Source organism: Schistocerca nitens, chromosome 2, assembly GCF_023898315.1.
Source record: "Schistocerca nitens isolate TAMUIC-IGC-003100 chromosome 2, iqSchNite1.1, whole genome shotgun sequence".
In the NCBI taxonomy this organism is placed as follows: Eukaryota; Metazoa; Arthropoda; class Insecta; order Orthoptera; family Acrididae; genus Schistocerca; species Schistocerca nitens.
In genome coordinates, this window is record NC_064615.1 from 839,327,344 (window position 1) to 839,336,611 (window position 9,268).

The window sequence follows — 9,268 nt, forward strand, 5'->3', positions numbered from 1 at the left end:
TACTTCTCTGGAGAATAGAAAAGTTGTTGATGTTGAGTGCTTATCTATGTACTGCCACCAGTGCCACGGTAACACTGAAGAACAAATTGAACATCAGTGTATTAATAATTATGATGGCTACAGTGGAGGTATGGAGTGTGATGGAGCTCTAAAAATAGTTCAGGGGTCGGTGTCCACTTGTAACGTTAGATAAACGAAGTACCTAGACGGTGGGGACTCTAAAAGTTTTCAATACAATTAATGACTTCAATGTTTATGGTGATACCTTTGTAACAAAAGTGGAGTGTTGTACACATGTGCAAAAGCTGATGGGTGCTAGATTGAGGAATCTACGAAGAGAAATGAAAGGAAAGTTGGTATCTGATGGAAAATCTCTGTTTGGACGAGGCACATCGACAAAAACTGAAATAGACTTCTTCAGAGTAATTATGGACCGGCCATTAGACAAACTGCACCTCTGAATGATGTTGCAGCAATGAGAAAATCTATATGGGCCACCTACTTTCATAAGTTGCCCACAGATGACCACCCTGTTTACGGATTTAGCCCTAAGAGAGCAGATTCTTGGTGTCGTTACCAAGAAGCAAGAGAAAGTGGTCAAATATACCATCATAAACATTCTCTACCTGAACCTGTTATGAATGAAATAAAACCAATTTTAGATACCTGAGTGACCCTGTTTTGCTTAGTGAATGTCTTCATGGCGGCACTCAAAAGTACAAATTAAAGTTTCAACTATTCCATATGGGAAAGATTACCCAAGAATGTTTTTCTAGGACTAAATACATTAAAAGTTGCTGCACTAATGCAGTGATATGTTTCAGTGAGGGAGTGATAGGAAGGTTGGAAGTCCTGAGAAATTTAGGCATAAAATGTGGCTCTAATATGGAAGATCAATTACTTGCGTGTGACGGACAACGGATGCATGAAGTCGAAATATTCGCTCTTCAAGTTACCACAGAAGCAAGAAGTGCTAAAAGAAATGCCAAGAGGAAGCTTGAAGAGGAAGAAATGCTGCAGGAAGAAGACTACGCTTCAGGAATGTTCTGAAGCACAGTTTAATTGGACTCATATCTTCATTCGCAATTTCCCACAAGTTGTATTTTTCAGAATTTAGGTATAAATATTTCCTAAAGTTTATAAATCATTGCTTTAATTCTTTTCTGTAACTTGCAACAGTCCCTTCTTATGTAGTAGACCTAAGCGTTATTGCAGATTCAACAAATTATAGAAAAAATAACATTTTTACTAAGATAAAAATTATAAAAATTGAAATGTAAGATGTGATATTTTTTATCCGTCTGATATACATAACATGTGGAATTAAACAGGTCTAGTACCTCAGCCATCATGTTATGCATATCTGGTAAAAATTTCGTCTCCTTCAAATGTACAATATTGGATTAAATGGTACCTCAATTTAAGGAAGCATTTTGGAAAAATAATTGCGTCAATTTCATTGTAATTTTTGTGATAACACTAAGCAGGTTCAAAAATATTCAAAATATTTCTAATTATTTTAGACAGTGTGCTTCATTACCTGATATCAACAAAAAATCTGTAAAATATTTACATTATAACAGTGCCTGAAAGAAATCGTTCATTTTTACTTAATATTGACTCGGAAAAGTACCCTGTATCCTTAACTTCCGGTTGTGTGCCCTCGCCAAGAGCGCACCAATGCTTAAACCGTCGCCCTTCCCCACCTTCTGCGCCATAACACACATCAGCCAACTGTAATGTATCCTCGGTATTGATTTTTGTAATTTTTAAATACATATTACTAAATTCCGTCCAAATAGGTCTCGAAAGACCCGAACGGTACTGAACGACCGCCATGTCATCCTCAAAAAAAAAGAGGTGGAGCCCCTCCACGTCCACACCGGCATGATGGCCAACACAAAATATCTGCTATCTCTGCGTAAGGGTTAGTTTTCATTAAAGTGAGGTTTCGCAGGACGTGGGTACTGTGATGTTTGCGTACGTCTGGTTAAGGTTAACCATTAATACGCGCTCATCTGGAGATAGATTGGGTCAAATTTGAACGTAGTAAAGCAGTTTAAAGGGCAGAGGGGTAAAAAGTGCCAAACCAAGAGCACGGGAAAAAAACCTCTGCGATAGTTGGGTCGGATTGTAAGAGCAGTAGCGGTTTTCTTGCTGCCTGCGACAGGTCATGAAAGGGCAGGCTTTGTTAGTAGTGGGTTATATGAAAATGTGCGGTTGTGTTTGTTAGTCAGTGGCTGCTGCTGTGTGCCGGTGTTGGATTCTCGGTCAGCGTCAGCATACCTGTAACAGGTTCATCATCGTTTAGTCTCCGGTAGGTCATATATCGGATGCAGTGTGGGGTAGTGTTGCCGATTTGTAAGTGCGTTAGTGTGTGAGCTTGTCGGGTTCCCTGGCCTATTGGCCTAGTAGCAGTTGGCATATCCAGTCAATGTTGCTCATTTGCAAGGGCTTGCCAATGTTGACGCTTTTGGATGTACACTAAGTGATCAAAAGAACCCGGAAAACCCCCAAAACATACGTTTTCCATATTAGATGCATTGTGCTGCCACCTACTGCCAGGTACTCCATATCAGCGACCTCAGTAGTCATTAAATATCATGAGAGTGCAGAATGGGGCGCTACTCGGAACTCATGAACTTCGAACCTGGTCAGGTGATTGGGTGTAACTTGTGTCATACGTCTGTACGCGAGGGTTTCGCACTCCTAAACATCCCTAGGTCCATTGTTTACGTTGTGATAGTGAAGTAGATGCGTGAAGGGACACACACAACACAAAAGCGTACAGGTCGACCTAGTCTGTTGGCTGACAGAGACCGCCGACAGTTGAAGAAGGTCGAAATGTGTAATAGGCAGACATCTATCCAGACCATCACACAAGAATTCCAAACTGCTTCAGGATCCACTGCAAGTGCTGTGGCAGTTAGGCGGGAGGTAGGAAAACTTGGATTTCCTGGTCGAGCGGCTGTTCATAAGCCACACATCACTCCGGTAATTGCAAACGACGTCTCGTTTGGTGTAAGGAGATTAAACATTGAACGACTGAACAGTGGAAAATCGTTCTGTGGAGTAACGAATCATGGTACACAATGTGGCGATCCGATGGCAGGGTGTGGGTTGGCGGATGCCCGGTGAACGTCATCTGCCGGCGTGTGTAATGCCAACAGTAAAATTCGGTGGCAGTAGTGTTATGGTGTGGTCGTATTTTTCATGGGAGGGGGGGGGGGCGCTTGCATCCCTTGTTGTTTTGCGTGGCACTGTCACAGCACAGACCTACAATGATGTTTTAAGCACCTTCTTGCTTTCCACTGTCGAAGAACAGTTCAGGGATGGCGATTGTAGCCTTCAACAGGATTGAGCACCTGTACACAATGCACAGCTTGTGGCTGAGTGGTTACACATACTTGTAATGGACTGGCCTACACAAAGTTATGGTCTGAATCCTATAGAACACCTTTTGGATGTCTGGAACGCCGACTTCGTGCCAGGCCTTACCGACCGACATCGATAGCTCTCCTCAGTGCAGCACTCCGTGAATAATGGGCTGCCATTCCCCAAAACACCTTCCAGCACCTGATTGCATGTATGCCTGCGAGAGTGGAAGCAGTCATTAAGGCTAAGGGTGGGCCAACACCATATTTAATTCCAGCGTTACCGGCGGAGGGCGTCACTAACTTGTAAGTCATTTTCAGTCAGCTGTCCGGATACGTTTGATCACAGTGTATGTTTGCTGCCATAAGTTGTTATGCCGTAGCTACGACAGCCTTTGGCCGCTTATGTTTCCACCTATAGTTGTGATCATATCCCCAGACGGGAGGTGCGTACGTCATCAGAGGTCTAATTAGTCATGTGTATGGACTTTGACACCTTCCCATTCAGTGTCCTTTCCCTGTTGAGCAGTGGTAGAGTTGTTTGAGTCTCACGTGCGCTCTGTTTGCAACGTATTCAGTGTGATGCCCCCACGTAAGTTTCCGATCCAGATAGACACCGAGACATCCGACTTTCTCTCGGAAACGTATTGGGAGTGTAGGCTACAGGTCTCACTGGATTCGGATATGGAGGGGCCTGAGGTCAGCACGATCTCTAGGCCGCTGTCAACTTTCGTGACCGGAGCCGCTACTTCTCAATTAAGTAGTTTCTGAATTTGAGTGACAAGGGCTGAGTGCACCTCGCTGCCAACAGCGCTCGGCAGACCAGACCAGATGGTCACCCATCCAAGTGCTAGTGAAGCCCAACGGCGCTTAACTTCGGTGATCTGACGGGCGTTACATAGGTGAGAGTAAAATGCTACCGAAGAACGGATGCAGCTCATTCCCAGTAAGAACGAAAACAAATAATTACAAAATTAGAAAAAAGTTACATGTTTCCTCAATCTGTTACTCAACCGAATCTCATTTCATTATCACAGAATAGTTAGCTGCAGGCCAAAATGTCGCTGGAAAGCAGCGAGCTTGGTGACGCAAGACCGTGTTATTGTTAATTGTCGATGCAGTGAAATAGTTTGAGTGATAACAAAAGTAGCAAGCGATCTTTGTTAAAAACATATACTGTTAGCTGGACTTAGGAATATCGAAATGGGAAAAACGATAGCGCGCTTATAGCGCCCGATCGTTGCGTCGCCAAACTGAAAACTTCCAACTAATTTACTAGCCGATAGTTAAAAGAATACGCTTCATTAGTACAGGAATGAAAGGTTTCGTATTAAACTACCAAAAACAGAGAGAAAATAGTCCAAATAACATCATTATTTAACACAAAATACAAGTTACAGGAATGATACAATCTTACATTATTGATTATTTTAACAAAAAAGTATGGAAAATATGCCTTTCACAGATACTTAAGGTTCAAAAATTAACTTGATTCTCTGCTTAAAATAAAATGTTTTACTACACAATCTGGATAAGTGAATCTATATTAAATACTTTTTTTGGAAACCATATAATTAGGCTTTGTCCTCTCTTCCCTGCTTTATTATTAAACGATTAGCTGAAAACTCAAGGGATAATAAACTATTGGAACTGCTTTGTGACAAAAACAGTATTTCGATTTATCGCACAGTAGACCTCATTCAAGCATTCTCCTCCGACAGAGTTGTTTCGCGCGTTTCTCGTGCACAGCGGGTCTACATACGGTAAGAAACACCTAGAAAATCTCGATAAATACTGATTTCCTGCTCATCGGAAATTCACATCACATCCGACCAATTGTGATAGTGAAGTCTTGCTTGCCTGTAGTGATTTATACTCCTCAATATGTAACATTTGTAATTATGCCTGCGTAATGTCAGATCCTGTGCTCGTTACTGCTTTAATATCTTTGTGAAGCGTTTAATTGATTGCATTGTTAACAGAAATTATTAACTACAATTTTGAAACAAAAAAGAAGAGATAAGGGGAGACCTTTACACAATACTGGTAACGTACTTGCTATGTTACAAGTAGGTTCTTTTCCGGAATGATTGCTTTTTTAGTTGACGAAATTCTTCATTTAATCTCCTGGTACGATCCTCCATCCTTCGTTATTCTGTGCTGTGGATCAGTTAACGTGTTTCAGGTTCCCTCCATACAGATTTACTTTCGTGTCGGTCGATACTTCGTACATACCAAGCTTCTCAGTTTTTCCGTTTTATGTTACATGTTTTCTGGAAAGTTCTTGTCCATGTCTTCTAGGACCTCTTGAAGTCTGTATTGAGATTGGGCTTAAATACCTCTATTGCCTAAAAATTTGATTTTTTTCAGCATGCTCAGCTATTCCCATACCACATCTCCACATCCGTATATTACCTATTCGTTGGAAATATTTAATAGTGATAAAATTTGTTCATCATCATATACAGTTCGTGCGCCTTGGTTTCATTTCAGTGAGACATCAGGCAGCTAGTCAGATACGAATTACATCAAACAGTTACAACTTTGTATCAACAAAACATAGTACAAGACTTACATGAAGTTGTTCTGAAATAAAAAACTTACTAACATAAACCGGTACATAATATTTACGCAAGATCATGAACAAATTGTTAATTATTTGAATACATTAAATAGATCAGCTGTTTTATTGGAAATCCGTTTTCCTGTTCTTTTAGTCTTGTAGGTCTGTTTATTGTCCATCAACCCACATGTTAACTTATATTGATTTAAATTATAATCTTTTACTCTCGTCTGTACGGAAGTCTAATAAATGTCGATTTCCACTATATCCACCAGATGAGTGTCTTTGTAAGGCTAAGTTTCAACATTAGCACTGCACAGTTTAAATCAGTAACAGTCACGCGTCCAGCATTTCATGGTGACAGTCAGGTAGAGAGTAGACTGTACTGTCTCCTACAGTGAGCGCAGATACAATGGCGCTTTATTATTCCCTCACACTGACCTCGTGTGCGCTTTTTTACGTAAATCAGTTCATCAAATTAGTCTGAAGCTGAAGTCTCTCACTGTACCACGAATGTGAACACATCTTAGCACGAACTCCAGTAAGGAGAGTGAGAAATTACAGTATATTTATTTATACACTGGACCTGCCAACACTTGTTAACATCACTCAGATGAGTGTCTGAACTGTTCGGTTTGCAAAGCTTAAATACAGGCACTTATACATAAAATTCGTAACAACAACAGTCTTTCATATCTCATTTTCTGTAATCAGATATTTTAATATTGTCACATTGATCATATCTCATGATACACAGTACAACCAAATTTATTTACATTGTACTTACACGTTTTATAGGAAACAAGAACTCTAATCAACAATGATTCACTTATCTATAAGACTGTGGCATCTTGACCTGAACTTTACAGATATGCGCACCGTCGCAAACATATTACACACTATCGGGGTATGAAATAATTACACTCACAGATCAACAGCTCAAGCGGTTAAGAGGTACCAGGTACCAAGCGATGCTGAAACACCCATATTACTACGTGCTGTAGCCTCCGTTGGCGGCAATGCAGGACATGTCTCTGGCATCCAGTCGATCGTATAGATGGGGAATACTGTCCTGGAATACGTTATGCCCTGCCTGCTCCACCTGAACAGGTAGTTCTGTAAAAGTTGTTGGTTGACGAATCGCACGAAACACTTCTCGTTCAATCACATCCCACATGTGCTCGCTTGGAGACCCCATAGCCCCACTCCTAGTAAATTGTTCGCAGATTTTCAGATTGACGTGTCTGGTGTCACAAGCCATCTTATCTGTGCTATGGTAGATGTACGATCTGCCACTGCTACCCTTACAAAACGACGACCCTGCTGGACACTCATGCTGCGTGGACGTCCAGATCCTCGGCTACAGGTGTGAGAATGTCCACGTAACCACTGTTACAAGCATCGCTGCACAACAGACGCAGCACGTCCAACTTCTGTGGCAATTCTCGGAAAGGGCCATCCCGCCACTTGGAAGGCAACAATTCGGCCCCTTTCAAACTTGTTCATTTGGCTGCAGGAGTTACGAGTGCGTCTCCGTGGTGTAGTTGCCTGGTTGCTTCACACGTTTGCACCACTCTAAGCTTTCTGGGTGGACACAGACAGCGCTCTGGCAGCTATGCCTCTACGCCGTCTGCTGGCGGGCGACGTTGAAACCATTATCAAAACATCTACTACCCGCTAGGTGGCATATGCCGTCATCGTATCAAAATAGACGTAATCGTTTCAGGCATACTAACTTTTTTTCCGAAAGTGTATGTACTCAAGGTTGTTCATTTTCAAAAGTATGGGTATCTGCACCTATATCTGAATACGAGAAAGAGACTTCATTTAGTATGAAGATAAAAGCAAACTTGGGCTCAAGAATGAGTAAATTAAGCAATTGCTGACTATGATCTAGTGTCAGTTCGACAATACGTATTAATTATTACGCTTACTCACACACTTATTACGTATTTCTTTGCGTAAATCATGAAATTAGGTATTTCTTCCATGTTATAAAGCAGCCAACTCATGTATAACTTAGTTCGTCTATGTGTATAAAACTTAAAATTATTTTATATACTAGTTTAAGTCCTGGTGAGGGTACAACGCTTAATCTTGTTTGATTCTAGGTAAGCTAATAGGTAGCTCTCTTCATGAAGTATCGTAACGATTTTAAATGAACCTTGTAAGACGTATGCGTAGCCGGCGATGGGCGAGGCATGACAGAGTCTCTGACCAGAGAGTAGTATGTCGTTAGTTGTTGCTTGTCGCTAGTCTGCGCTTGTCTGCGCGTGTCGACGGTAGTCTTGAGTAGTCTGTGTGAGTCGGCGGGAGTCGGCGCGTGTCGGCTGTCTGCTCTGCTCGGGACTCTGGTCAGGACTCTGCAGGATGAGTATTGTTGTAGAAGGTAAAGAAGCAGCCTTGCGCATATCTAGTAATGTATATTAATTGTCATTTAATTTCTTTAAAAAAAATGCCCCAATAATAATTTTTATAATATAAAGTAACTTTTTAAAGAAAAGCATTCATTTTAATTTAAAGAATATTTCCAATGCATGATCATTCCTGCCAAGAATCCAAAAAATATATATACGCCAGCATTGCACGAAGCTGTGTCGAAAAATTTCTACATAAGAGCAGATATATTTGCAGTTTTTATTAATGTAAGAATTTTTCCTTTTTTTTTATTCAGAATACAGGGCCGAAGAGCAGCGCTGCTGTCCTCATAAAACTTACCGGGTTACTGAATATTTTTTGTTATTTCCGGATTTACGAATTGAATTTTGTGGTTACATTAAATGTGAATGCATTTCTGTACGGAGACTATAAATGGGAACTAATTTTGTTCAGATGTTACAATATTTTTAAAAAAAATTCATTTTTTTTTTTTTTGTGGGGACTTGGTTAATGGTTTCATATAAAAATTTTGTGGGGAGGTTACACTTGGCGACATCCGGCCAGGATCGTATTTCTTTGTGAATCTTCTGAGAAGTGGTCATATATCTGCTCTTATTTACTTAAATGTAGTTTGCATCTGGCGCACCACATTTACTAATTTGTCACTCTTTCTTTCACAGATCATCGGCAAGTTGTTGCTCTTTGTTGTAATTGTGTTTGTAGCATTTTGCATTGTCCTTGTTTCATTTGTGCTTAATTTTGATTAGTGAAAATGCCGCGAAAAACTGTTAACAGTACATCGCGAATAATGTAATGAATGAAATAACCGACTCGAATAATTTGACCGATAATATTTGCGACACTCAGTGTAATGATGACAATCAGTACGTACCGACCACTAGTAATGATTTTGATCCTAATGATGAACAAATAAATTCAAATGTGTGCTCTG